Here is a 14,281-nt window from a genome sequence, read left to right on the forward strand (position 1 = left end):
TTTGGTGGGGCTCACTCTGGCAAACTCTTTCTTCACTCATACTCCTTAATATATCTCTGGAACACCAAGATTGCAATTCTGCCATACCATGTCATTATAGTTCAAAAAAACCTTCAGAGGGCTTCCCTGGTGGCGCAGTGGTTGAGAGTCCACCTGCCGATGCAGGGGACACGGGTTCGTGCCCCGGTCCGGGAAGATCCCACATGCCGCGGAGCGGCTGGGCCCGTGAGCCATGGCCGCTGAGCCTGCGCGTCTGGAGCCTGTGCTCCGCAACGGGAGGGGCCCCAGCAGTGAGAGGCCTGCGTACCGCAAAAAAAAAAAAAAAAACCTTCAGAAATTCTCCACAGGGCCTTTCCTGACTAATAACATACTTATTTACAATCAGTCCCTATTTTTTCCCTTCTCTCTGTGCTTTTTTCTAAGTGAGTTTTCCTTTACCTCTTTGGGATAGATTGCTGTGATGTACAACAAATTCTGTGTGTATATTGCAGCTGTTAAAGTATGTGGTCTCTGTCAAGAAGCCCACTCATGGTAGGGACCTTGGGTCATTTAGTGACCAGTATATAAAATTTAATAAATACTCTTTAAAAGAGACTAGATAATGTACTTGGGAGTGAAAGGTACAGTATTATTCTAAAATATTAATAATTTCTTTTGTTATTGACTTTATGGCATTGATACTGTTGCTTACAGCCCTCCTTTGACAATCTGTTCTGCTATAATGTATTTATGTAACATAAACTAATTCTTGCTTGAATGATAAAGAGGAATGATGTTAGTTCATGCAGAATTCATGTTGGTTGATATTTGATTTTTACCAGCACATTAACTGTTTAGCCCTCCCAAGTAGCAGCAGTTGAACACAAGTAGTTGAAGTACAGAAACAGTTGAAAATAGCAAGCCCAGGAGTATGCCTCTTGGCTCCAATTAACCATATGTTCTGTCTTAAAGGTGCTTATTGCTCCGTCTTGATATATTTCCCTCTTTCTTCCTAATTTTGCAGAATATGAAGTTTTTCAGGAATCTATACGTCATATAGCAGGTACACTTATAATTATCTTTTCTCAAATTCACTATCTGGACATATAATCTTTCCTGGTCCTTCTCCCTCATTGATTACTCTTTTTTGTTGGCTTTGCTGGCTCTTCTTTCTTCCCATTGATTATAGGCATGCCTTGGGATTCTTTCCACAACTCACTTCTTTATTGGCTTTTTCTTGCCCATATTAGCAGTTCCCTTAGTTTTAACGGTCATTTCAGTGTGGGGAACTTAAATCTGTTTTAATCATCTGCTGGAAATTAATCACATGAGCATCACATCAGCTTCTCAAGCTGAAAGTGTTTAAAGCCTTTGTTTTTTCTTTTTTCTGTTTATGGCATCATCACTCTCACTGTGACCTGAACTTGAAATTTGAGAGGTATCTTGGACTCCTTCCTCATCTTCCACATTCAGTCAGATGCCAGTCATGTAGCTTGAATCTCTGTGCTGTCTCTGGATTTGGGCCCTGCCTCTCTATTCCACTGCCTCCAGCCTACTTTCAGCCTTATTACTTATCATCTAGCAGTTTAAAAGTTGCCTCCAAAGTGGTGTTCTTCCCCCAGTTCATGAGATTTTTTAGTGAGCCTGATACCTGGTTATTTTTCCAGGTTCTGTGTCCGTCCCCCACCCCCCATCTCCACACCTTTAAGCTCTAGCAACAACACTGAACTTCTTATATGCTTATACATAATCTGGAATCCGGCCCTCCCCTGCTTGCCAATTCTGTTTCTATTCTCAGGGCTATCCTGCTGACTGGAATATCCTTCCCTGCCTCCTGTTGCATGGTTAATTCCTACCCCTCTTAAATACTCACCTCTGGATTTAGCTCTGAGAAATCTTTCTGAATCTCCCCTCACCCCCCCAGGTTGTTAGGAACCTTTCTTCCCTCACTGTGGTTAGATAATATATTTTTATTATGTTTTATCTGTTTCTCCTATATGTACCTCCATTACCTAGTTCTTAGTACAGTGGCTAGAACAAAATAAGCACTAAAATATTTCTTAAATAAGTACCTTCATTGTAAGTATCACCAGCACAATAATTTTCTTAAAGTATGCTTTTTAACTGAAACTTCTACTCTTTCAGTGCCTTTTTTTTTTTTACTGCTTCCCAAATCAAGTCCAAACTTTTTATTATGATAGGTAAAATATTGGGAGATTAAGACACATTCATAGAGAAATAATTTTTAAAATTTTCTTATATGTCAATCATGACAATTTACTCCTGAAGACTTAACATACTTCTCTAAAAAATAAGAGTGCATTCTTAAATAAATACCACATCACCCTGACACAATTAATCATTTCCTAATAACAGCTAATGTAATCCACATTTAAATTTCCCCAGTTGTCCTTTAATTTTTTTTTTTTTAACATTTGGTTGTTAGAACCATGATTCCACAAGATCTGATCACATTTGGTTATATTTCTTAAGTCTCCTTTAAGAGACTCCTCCCACCATGATTTTTTTTTAACATCTTTATTGGAGTATAATTGCTTTACATTGTTGTGTTAGTTTCTGCTGTATCAGCTATATGTATACATATATCCCCATATCCCCTCCCTCTTGCGTCTTCCTCCCACCCTCTCTATCACACCCCTCTAGGTGGTCACAAAGCACCGAGCTGATCTCCCTGTGCTATGCGGCGGCTTCCCACTAGCTATCTATTTTACATTTGGTAGTGTATATATGTCCATGCCACTCTCTCACTTTGTCCCAGCTTACCCTTCCCCCTCCCCATGTCCTCGAGTCCATTCTCTACATCTGTGTCTTATTCCTGTCCTGCCCCTAGGTTCATGAGGACCTTTTTTTTTTTTTTTTTAGATTCCATATATATGTGTTAGCATACAGTATTTTTCTCTTTTCTGACTTTCTTCACTCTGTAATGACAGACTCTGGGTCCATCCACCTCACTACAAGTAACTTAATTTCGTTTCTTTTTATGGCTGAGTAATATTCCATTGTATATATGTGCCACATCTTCTTTATCCATTCATCTGTCGATGGACACCTAGGTTGCTTCCATGTCCTGGCTATTGTAAATAGTGCTGCAGTGAACACTGTGGTACATGACTCTTTTTGAATTATGGTGTTCTCAGGATACATGCCCAGTAGTGGGATTGCTGGGTCATATGGTAGTTCTGTTTTTAGTTTTTTAAGGAACCTCCCTACTGTTCTCCACAGTGGCTGTATCAGTTTACATTCCCACCAAAAGTGCAAGTGCAAGTCCACACCCTCTCCAGCATTTATTGTTTGTAGATTTTTTTTTGAATTTTATTTTATTTATTTTTTATACAGCAGGTTCTTATTAGTTATCTATTTTATACATATTAGTGCATATATGTCAATCCCAATCTCCCAGTTCATCCCACCACCACCACCACCACCCCCCAACCCCTGCCACTTTCCCCCCTTGGTGTCCATACGTTTGTTCTCTACATCTGTGTCTCTATTTCTGCCCTGCAAACCGGTTCATCTGTACCATCTTCTAGATTGTTTGTAGATTTTTTGATGATGGCCATTCTGACTGGTGTGGGGTGATTGTAGTTTTGATTTGCATTTCTCTAATGATAAGTGATGTTGAGCATCCTTTCATGTGTTTGTTGGCAGTCTGTATATCTTTGGAGAAATGTCTATTTAGATTTTCTGCCCATTTTTGTATTGGGTTGTTTTTTTGATATTGAGCTGCATGAGCTGCTTATTGTTTTGCAGATTAATCCTTTGTTGGTTGCTTTGTTTGCAAATATTTTCTCCCATTCTGAGGGTTGTCTTTTCATCTTGTTTATGGTTTCCTTTGCTGTACAAAAGCTTTTAAGTTTCATTAGGTTCCATTTGTTTATTTTTGTTTTTATTTCCATTTCTCTAGGACCCCCATGTTTTTTATTGTGGTAAAATATACATAATATAAAATTTACCATTTTAACCTTTTAAGTGTACTGTTCTGTGGCATTAAATACATGCACATCATTGTGTAACCATTCCCACTATCCATCTCCAGAACTTTTTCATCTTCCCCAACTGAAACTCTGTCCCCATTAAACTAACTACATTTCCACTCTCCCCAGCCCCTGGCAACCTCTCTTCTTTCTGTCTTTATGAATTTGACGCTTCTAGGAAGGAACATCACTTAAGTAGAATCATACAATGTTTCTCCTTTTGTGACTGACTTATTTCACTTAGCATAATATCTTCAAGGTTCATCCATGTTGCAGTGTGTGTCCGAATTTCCTTCCTTTTTATGACTGAATAATATTCCATTGTATGGATATACCACATTTTGCTTATCCATTTATCCACTGATGGATCCTTGGGTTGCTTCCTCCTTTCTGCTGTTTTTCCCCACCATTTAAAAAATGCCATTAATTTAGTGAAGAAGAAATCAGGTCAGTTTCCTTATATTAAGTCAAACCGCATGAAATGGCCATTTTTGAGGTTCAAAACAGCCAAATACCAGCAGTTTCATATGATTCAACCTATCAGACTGTCCTAATTACTGGATATGTCTTTCTCTTTGTGGTGTTGCTTAACTAGTTCCTCCTATTTCTTACGACCCTCTGAATTTTCTGTAAACTGGAGGTTAGTTTGAAAGGCTTAATTATCTTTAGTTTAAGTATTTTTGATTTAAAAAAACCTTCAATTGGTGATGCTGTGTGCTTCAGGATATATCCCAATATTGATGTTAGACTGATCAGGCGGTTCAGATGATAAAGAGTAGTTTAATCTCATGATGTCAGAGTTATCATATTTGGTGAAATGAATTTTAGTTGTTTGGGTGAAATATGATAAAGACTTGAATAACATTTGAAGTGAAAAAGTCACCTGACTTCTTGGGATCCAGTAAAGGAGTTAGAAAATGTATCTAGAAAATCTAACTTCAAAGTCAGTGATATTTTCTTTCCGTGACTGACAGCATTCCTAAGTTGATTTTTTGTTTTCTTAGCATAAGGTTTGGCTATATTCTCATTTCCAAGTCTCTATTCCTTTACCTTCAAAGTAGAGCAGTATTAAATATGTAAGGAGGATGTAGCTATACTTCGTCATTTTGCCATTAAAAAATTTGCCACAGCTTAGGATACGAACATTAACAATTAAAACATGGTAAAATGAATCATGACTATATTAACTTGGAATTAATCATTCTGAACTGTTGAGTTTTCTGGGTTATAAGTTTATTTGTTTACATACCAAATTTTCTTTTATTTTGAAATGTCAGTGTTTCTAAAAATGTCCTATGCATGTCTCTGCCTTCTTAAGTAGAATAAAATTTAGTTATTTTCTTGGTTCTTGAGAATCATCGTTATGCATATGGCTATTACTTTTTGCTCTTATATAAGTGATGCCTTCAAGTTCTTAGATTTGTCAGAATTTTGGCCTTAATTTCTGTACTTATGGAGTTTTTGCTCTTCATAATTTTTTTTGCCTGTCATTCCCTTGCTCTTAGTCTGTCAGCTTTTTCTTTGATATTGTAAGCATGTTTACCTGTAGTAGCTCCTTTCTTCCCTTTTAGTTTGTTGCTTCATATACAGTTTTTATCCTAGTGACTTAGATAACAGATTTATTAAACACTTATATAACATTTGCTATGTGCCAGGGAGGCATTGTTAATTCCAAAGACTGTAAATACGAATAATGCTGTCCTTGCTCTAGGGAAGTTCAGTTTGGTAGGAGAGACCGATATCTAAGCATATGCTTAATGTGCAGTATGATAAGTTCTCTTATATAGGTACATAATTTGCAAAGTACTATGAGAGCATGTAGAAAGGGAGTGACTATATCTGGGGAAATTGAGTAGGGTTACACAAAAGATCACCCTTGAGCTAGGTCTTGAAGGAGGAGTTTGCAAAGACAGAAAGAAAAATAACATGAATAACAGTGACTAAATCATGGAATGTTGAAAGCATAGCATGTTCTAGCAACAGTTGATATGGTGATCTTTTATCTGTTCCCCTTTCTTTTGGAAACAGCATTCTGATTTCGCCTTTGGAAGCTACTCTTCTTCCATTGGATACCTCTTGGTGGAATTTTTAATCTAAATGCTCCTGCTTTTTCGGTTAATTAAAGTGCTTCACTTTTTCTGGATGGTACAAAATAGGCCCATCAGATGCTGTACCCTGGCATTTAAGTCTTGAGTGAGCTGATACTGGGACCTAAGTGATTCATCCTGGCAGAAGTACTGTGAAGAAATCTTCCATAATTCCTGCCACCTAGATCTTTGGAGTTGCTTTCATCCTGATTTTTTCATAGATCTGATTCTTTAGATTTTCCTTTGGTTCTTTGAATTGTGCTGTATTTTTCCAGTAATTCTCCTGTCTCCCCGCTTCCCCTTGTATCTTAAATTAACTCAGATCTGTTTTTTATTGTTTGCAACATATCTCTAATTTAAGGTGATGACTGTCCTGGTTTGGTTAGGACTGAGGGAGTTCTCAGGACACAGGACTTTTCAGTGTTCAGACCAGGAAAGTCCTGGGCAAACCTTAACAGATTGGGTACTCTAACTGAAACAGTTCGGAGTAAGGATAACAAGTTTTGGGATCCAAACGTTGTTCAAATGGAAATATTCAGTATGCAGCTGAAAATAATGTGTGCAAAACTAGCTTGCTTCAGTTATTTTACTCAGAAGTTATCTGAATTCTGAACTAAGTGTGGGGGATAAAACAATGAAAATAATGATAATCAGTGATTATCAATATCAATAATCAATGGTTGTTGAGCACTTACTGTGTACAAGGTACTCTGCTTATAAGAATAATCTTAAATAATCCTTACGAAATTGCCATTATACAGATGAAGAAAATGAGTTAAGTAATTTGCTTAACAATTTATTGACTGGAGATGTATTAATACATCTTTTGTTACCCATACTTTATCAACCGGAGATGTACCAATACCTTTTTAGAGAGTGATACAATTAACATCACCATGCAAAGTTTTTAGAACTTAAAATTCATCAAGGTTTCATTATACAACTTAATGATTGTTGTTATCATTCACATTTTGCTCCATTAGGTTTTTGTTCCAACCTTGAGTATATTATAAATGCAATGTACCATAAAATTTTAAAAAATGACGCATCGCGAAATTTTGAGTGAAGAAGAATTTTTCAGGTGAATTTTATGCAGGTACTGTCTCTGATTGTCCGAGCAACATAATACTGGTGTCTCAGAAGATGATAGCTCTTCAGAGTATAGTTCTGATTCAGACAATGTGAATATTAGACGAAAAAAAGGCAAAAAACCTTAGTTATTGATTCTCATATGGAAATTGAAAATGAAACTCACGGTGCTGGAGAATGCTCCTTTGCTTCTACCGAAGAGTGGATTGAAGACGACATTTCACGAAAATTAGAAGACTTTATAGGCGTGTCAGGTGTAGCTTTTTTTTTTTTTTGCGGTACGTGGGCCTCTCACTGTTGTGGCCTCTCCCGTTGCGGAGCACAGGCTCCGGACGCGCAGGCTCAGCGGCCATGGCTCGTGGGCCCAGCCGCTCCGCGGCGTGTGGGATCTTCCCGGACCAGGGCACGAACCCGTGTCCCCTGCATCGGCAGGCAGACTCTCAACGACTGCGCCACCTGGGAAGCCCCTAGGTGTAGCTATTGAATGTAATAACCCACAAAGTGTTAGTGAAATAGCAGAATTAATTTTTGGTAATGACTTTGTTGAGTTGGTCACTTCCCAAACAAACGTGTATCACCAACAGAATGAAAAATCATATAAAAAGTATGATAAGGGGGCCTCCCTGGTGGCGCAGTGGTTGAGAGTCCGCCTGCCGATGCAGGGGATGCGGGTTCGTGCCCCGGTCTGGGAGGATCCCATATATGCCGCGGAGCGGCTGGGCCCGTGAGCCATGGCCGCTGGGCCTGCGCGTCCGGAGCCTGTGCTCCGCAACGGGAGAGGCCACAACAGTGAGAGGCCCGCATACCGCACAAAAAAAAAAAAAAAAAAAGTATGATAAGGCTTTACAATGAACTGATGTAACCAATAGTGAAATGAAGAAGTTTCTTGGATTAATAACTTTGATGGGACAGATAAAGTCACACTGGAAAGAATGTCCCGACTGATCCCTTACTTGAAACACCTATCTTTGCAAAGATTATGACGAGAAGAAGGTTCAAACAAATAATGACATTTCTTCACTTGAACAATAACTCGGAAACTCCTCTTCCTGCAGACAGAATTACAAAAGTTAAGCCTCTTTTGGATTATTTTCTACCAAAATTTCAATCGATTTATATACCCAAACAAGAGCTATCACTTGAGGAGGCAATGATAAAGTGGAGAGGATGACTCAGATTCAAAGCCTGTAATGCTGGAAAACTTACAAAATGTGGAATTTTGGTCAGGATGGTTAGCGAAAGTGAAACTGGATATATATGCAACCTTGAGATTTACACAGGTGAAGGAAAGAAACTGCAAGAAACAGTATTATCGATCCTACAACCTTATCTCGGTTCATGGCACCATATTTACCAAGACAGTTATTACAATAGTATGTCCACATCTGAAATATTGTTGAAAAATAAAATCAGAGTTTGTAGACTATAAAAGAGAATTGTGGTCTACCAAACCAGTTAAAGGAGAAATCTAAAAATCTACAGAGGGGAGAAATGACATTCTTACGGAAGGGAGAAGTGATTCTTCTTATATGGAAAGATGAGGCTAGTCCGCATGGTGACAACTATTCCTGATGCCTCCGTAGCATCTACAGGAAAGGAAGACAGGAGGACTGGCCATCAGATAACTAAGCCCACTTCTATATTAGGTATAATAAATGTATGAAAGGAGTTGATCAATCTGATCAATATCTGGCAAACTTCAATATCCTCCAGAAAACTCGAAAATGGTATAAGAAAGTGGGTTTCTATCTGAGCAATTGCGGTTTATTCAATGCATTTAAAATTTATTGTAGCCTTAATGCACAGAATAAAGGGACTTACAAGCAATTTTTGTTAGCAATAGCTAGAGAATGGGTAACTGACCATTCTGGTGAATGTAGTGGTAGTCCCACACCTGGTCCTTCTTGTGGCATTTCTAAAAGAACCCCCCCACTAGGACTTTCCTGGTGGTGCAGTGGATGGGACTCCTGCTCGCAATGCAGGGGACCTGGGTTCGATCCCTGGTCAGGGAACTAGATCCCACATGCATGCTGCAACTAAGTTCGCATGCCACAACTAAGGAGCCCTGGAGCCACAACTAAGGAGCCCACGTGCTGCGACTAAGGAGCCAGCGCAACCAAATAAATACGTAAGTAAATATTTAAAAATAAATAAAGAAATAAATACAAAAGAGCCCCCTACAAAGATCCACCTTGTCGACTATCAGGTAAAATAAAAGAACATATTTTAGAGGAAATAATATCCACAGGACTAAAAAAAAAAAAATGCCGTCAGAAAGTGTAGAGTCCGTTCTTCCAGGGGAAAGTGCAGTGAAACACAGTATGTTTGTAATAGATGTTCTGTTCCCCTGCACAGAGGTGCCTGCTCTACTGCCTATCACACTCTAACAAAGTATTAGAATGCTTTAGTAAGACATGTACAAAGTTGTTGCAAAAAGTTGTTTACAAAGTTGCAAAAAAAGTTGTTGAGGGCTTCCTGGTGGCGCAGTAGTTGAGAGTCCACCTGCCGATGCAGGGGACGTGGGTTCATGCCCCGGTCCCGTAAGATCCTACATGCCACGGAGTGGCTGGGCCCGTGAGCCGTGGCTGCTGAGCCTGCGCGTATAGAGCCTGTGCTCTGCAACGGGAGAGGCCACAGCAGTGAGAGGCCCGTGTACCGCAAAAAAAAAAAAAAAAAAAAAAAAAAAAAAGTTGTTGATATTTACTCAAACATGAGTGTTTCAGTATTCACTTACAGAACAAATCGCTGGCCACAGGAGTTAGTTTCTGCAAAAATACCCTGGTCAATAATTTGTTAAGAACGTATAGCCAGGAAGAGGCGAAACTGGCATTCAGTCCTAGATTTCCTACTTTAAAATCCTGTGCCCTGAATAACCATTCTCCTACTTTGCCTCAGGGTTGCTGCTCAAGGAAGACTAGTCTGGAAATGATGTAAAAGCAAACAAATAATTACTATAATGGAATTATGTAGAGAGTACAGTGGGCACATAGGGAAAGCGTGGGTGAATCAGAAAAGGCTTCATGGAGATGACTGTGCCTAAGCTGAAGCTAGAAAAATGTGTAGTCATTTCTTTGGTAGTAAATCTTGGGTGGGCCTGGAAGTAAGAGACAGCATCATATGCTCTGGGGAACTAAATTCATTCAGTATTTCTTACAGGTGGAGTGATTAGAAAGTTGGAAAAGATAGGCTGGGGCCAGATTGTGAACAAGCTTTACTGTGGGGAAAATTTTAAATCGGGAAGTGGGTTTTGTGCATTGAGAACTATTGCTTTGGTTGTACTGTAGGAGATAGACTGGTGAGGGTGGGAAGAAAGCTTGGGAGGAACAGTTAGGAAACTCTCAGGGGTCTTAGAGATGGATGGTCTGACTGATAGCACTGGCATTGGGGGCCAAAGGCAGGAAGTTATCAGAACTATTTACTTCGTATGTTTTACCTTCTAGAGCAGAGGTTAGCAAACTTTCTCTGTAAAGAGCCATAATATGTTAGGCTTTGAGGGCTGTACTGTTTATGTCACAACTGTTCCACTCTGCTGTGAGCATGAAAGCAGCAAAAGACAATAGGGAAACAAAGCTTATTTACAAAATCAAGTGGAGGGCTGGATTTGGCTCACAGCCCCTATTTTGCCTACCTCTGTTCTAGGATGATGTGGCCAGTGGTGAAGGTTTGGAAAATAGTTTAAACAGTGATTAGAGCATTTAAGAGAATATAGATAAGGGCTCGTAGGGGTAAGAAGAAAAGAGGACTAGGAGGAAAGAACCCCAGAAACCACATCATTTTAGAGGACTAGTGAGTGCCACTGAAGAATGAGTCTGTAGGAAGCTTACAGCAAAGAGTCGCATCAGAACTTTAGGGGAGGAACTTCCCTGGTGGTGCAGTGGTTGGGAGTCCGCCTGCCAATGCAGAGGACACGAGTTCGAGCCCTGGTCCGGGAAGATCCCACATGCTGCGGAGCAACTAAGCTCGGCACCACGACTACTGAGCCTGTGCGCCTAGAGCCAGTGCTCCACAACAAGAGAAGCCACTGCAGTGAGAAGCCTGCACACCACAACGAAGAGTAGCCCCCCGTTCGCCTCAACTAGAGAAAGCCCGCGTGCAGCAATGAAGACCCAATGCAGCCAAAAAATAATAATAATTAAAAAATTAAAGAAAATAAAATAAAATTTAAAAAAGAACTTTAGGGGAAAAGAGTTTCCTGAAAAAGGGATAACAGTTGCGGCATTAAATGCTGCAGAGGAGAGGTATGATGAGGACCTGAAATAAGCCGTTCATTGTGGTTGGGGGCTGGTGATTAAATGGAAAACTCAGAGAGTGGTGGAGGCTGGGAGCTAGGTTATAATAGGGTGAGGAGTGAGTCAGAGTTGAGGTAGTAGATGGAACCAGTCAGTAGAAACTCAGTTTAAAAATTTGGTACTCGGGCCTCCCTGGTGGCGCAAGTGGTTGAGAGTCCGCCTGCCGATGCAGGGGATACGGGTTCGTGCCCCGGTCTGGGAGGATCCCATATGCTGCGGAGCGGCTGGGCCCGTGAGCCATGGCCGCTGAGCCTGCGCGTCCGGAGCCTGTGCTCCGCAACGGGGGAGGCCACAACAGTGAGAGGCCCGCATACCGCAAAAAAAAAAAAAAAAAAAAAAAAAAATTTGGTACTCATGGGAAGGAGGGACCACAGGTTAGCTTGAGGAGGAAGTATGCTTAAAAGAATTATTTTTGTTGTTTCTCAGTTGTTGAGAAGTATGGGATTGACTACTGTTTGTGAAGAAACTGGAGCAAAATGGACTTAAGGACCTGGCTAGAAAAGGAATAAATGATTGAGCCTGGAATACTGGGGAGCTGTTACGGATGTGAAGTAAGAGATATATGTTGTGGTTAGGTTTTGAAGGGGCCTCGGTTGGAAAGGACTTGGAAGAAATAGAGATAGAAGTAAGGATGGGCTGCAGTAGGGTATGGAAACTGGAACAGATTATGCCTGATGGCCTCTATTTTCTCTGACAAAGTTATCTCCAGAGAATAAAGAGTCTAAGAGAGGTAATACTTGAAGAAAAGGTGTTTGGGGGAATGCAAAATATCTAGGAATGAAGGCCTAGCTGAGATAAGTACAGCCATCCCTTGGTATTGGCGGGGAATTGGTTCCAGGAGCCCCCTTGGATACCAAAATCTGTGGATGCTCAAGTCCCTTTAAAAATGATGTATGTAATACAATGAATACAGTTGGCCCTTAGAATCCAAGCAGACTGACAGTACTATATTGTTATTTTGGTAATGGTTTTGAACAGTTTTCAGTTCATTGCATCAGATTTAGCTATGAAAGCATCATGGATTATAGTTAGAATTGTTAAGCCAAGTATAAAGTGTAGAAATCATACTCACTTGAATCATTAAAAAATTGAACTAGCAAGATGCAGAACTTCAGTCCAAACCCTTTTTCTCACAGATGGTGGAAACCGAGGGCGTAGAGAAATAATGAATATTGTCCACTCACCTAGTTGATAACCAGGTTTTCTGATTCTAGTACTTGGGTAACACAGCACACTTAAAAAGAAAAGCAATATTTTAGAAAACTTTGAAACATACAGTAGTAGAATAATACATGGAACTCCTGTATACCATTTTAAAACAGTTATAATTTTTGGCCAGTCTTGTTTCATTTCTATTCCTACCCACTGTTACCCTTCCCTGGAATATTTTGAAGCAAATTCCAGATATCCTGTTTTATATATCAGTATTTTAACATGTATGTCTAAAAGGTAAGTCTGATTCTGACACCAATTCCAGTGTGTGGATTTTTTTCCCCACACCAAGCAATTCTCCGACACCAGCTGGGTTTCCTACAGTTCAGCTAAATTCTAATGCCACCTACCTGGAGATAGCGTCAGATTCCATGGGTTAAGGGTTCACTCCTACAAGACTGCTCCCCACCCCCACCCCTGCCTGCCTTTGATCAACTGGCCATAAACCTCCTTGTGTTGAGTTACTTTGGCTCACAGAACCCAGAGAAACATTTTGCTTACTAGATTATCAGTTTATTATGAAAAGATACAACTCAGAAACAGCCAAATGGAAGAGGTGCATAGGGCAAGGTATGGGGGAAAGGAGAAGACCTTTCATGTTCCCTCAGAGCGCACCAGTCTCCAGCATCTCCGTGTATTCACCAACCTGGAAGCTGTCCAGACCCTGACCTTCCGAGGTTTCTTTCTTTCTTTCTTTTTTTTTTTTTTTTTTTTGCGGTATGCGGGCCTCTCACTGTTGTGGCCTCTCCCGTTGCGGAGCACAGGCTCCTGACGCGCAGGCTCAGCGGCCATGGCTCACGGGCCCAGCTGCTCCGCCGCATGTGGGATCTTCCCAGACCGGGCCACGAACCCGTGTCCCCTGCATCGGCAGGCGGACTCTCAACCACTGCGCCACGAAGGAAGCCCCTGAGTTTTTATGGAGGCATGATTGAATAAATTGTGGGCCATTGGTGGTGGAACTCAATCTCTAGCCCCTCTACCCTCCCCCGAGTTTGGGGGGTGGGGCTAAAAGTTCCAACCCTCTCATCACAGGTCTGGCATCCAGCCCCCAACCTTAGGTTACCCGAGGTGATCCCAAAGTTGCCTCATTAACATAACAAAAGACACCTTCACTGTGCTCTACACTTAGGAAATCCCAAGAGTTTTACGAGCTCTGTACCAGGAACAGTGGACAAACACCAACTGTATATTTCATATTATAAATCACAATATTATAGTCAGACATATGATATTATTATACTTAAACAAAAAACCTGGACCAGTATTTGTCATGTCATTAAATACCCAGTTAAAAACACACTTTTGATATGAAATTTCAAAGTAAAAATACCCACTATTATACCGCACATTTATAGACCAAAAGGAACCTTCTTGGTCAGTTGTTTGGGGTTGGGATGTGACATAGGAAATTAATAAATATTTTTAATAATTTTTTCCTCTCTCCAACTAAGGAAGAGAAGTAAAAGAATAATCCTGTCTCTCTCAAAATAGCTGATGATAACAGGTAGTTAATTTGTAACTTCCAAAGATGGTATACAAATTATTATAGAATGAGGAGACTTTATGGAAATAAAGCCTTTTTGAAATGAAGATGACTAATAAATGCTATACATTGTAAGAAAGATGTTAA

The 14,281-nt window shown here is 40.2% G+C and overlaps 1 protein-coding gene across 2 annotated transcripts in view; it reads left to right on the top strand.

The window, feature by feature from the left end:
- KPNA3 (karyopherin subunit alpha 3) overlaps positions 1-14,281 on the top strand; it is a 90,367-nt gene that overhangs the window by 4,868 nt on the left and 71,218 nt on the right. The window contains exon 1 of one of the 2 annotated variants that reach the window (XM_060079682.1): positions 1,017-1,042. The exons of the other annotated variant lie outside the window; for it this stretch is intronic. The gene's annotated coding sequence lies outside the window, so the exon portion shown is untranslated. Of the gene's footprint in view, positions 1-1,016; positions 1,043-14,281 lie in introns of those variants that run through there. 2 annotated transcript variants of the gene reach the window in all.

The sequence above is a fragment of the Mesoplodon densirostris genome, chromosome 17, assembly GCF_025265405.1.
Source record: "Mesoplodon densirostris isolate mMesDen1 chromosome 17, mMesDen1 primary haplotype, whole genome shotgun sequence".
NCBI lineage: Eukaryota > Metazoa > Chordata > Mammalia > Artiodactyla > Ziphiidae > Mesoplodon > Mesoplodon densirostris.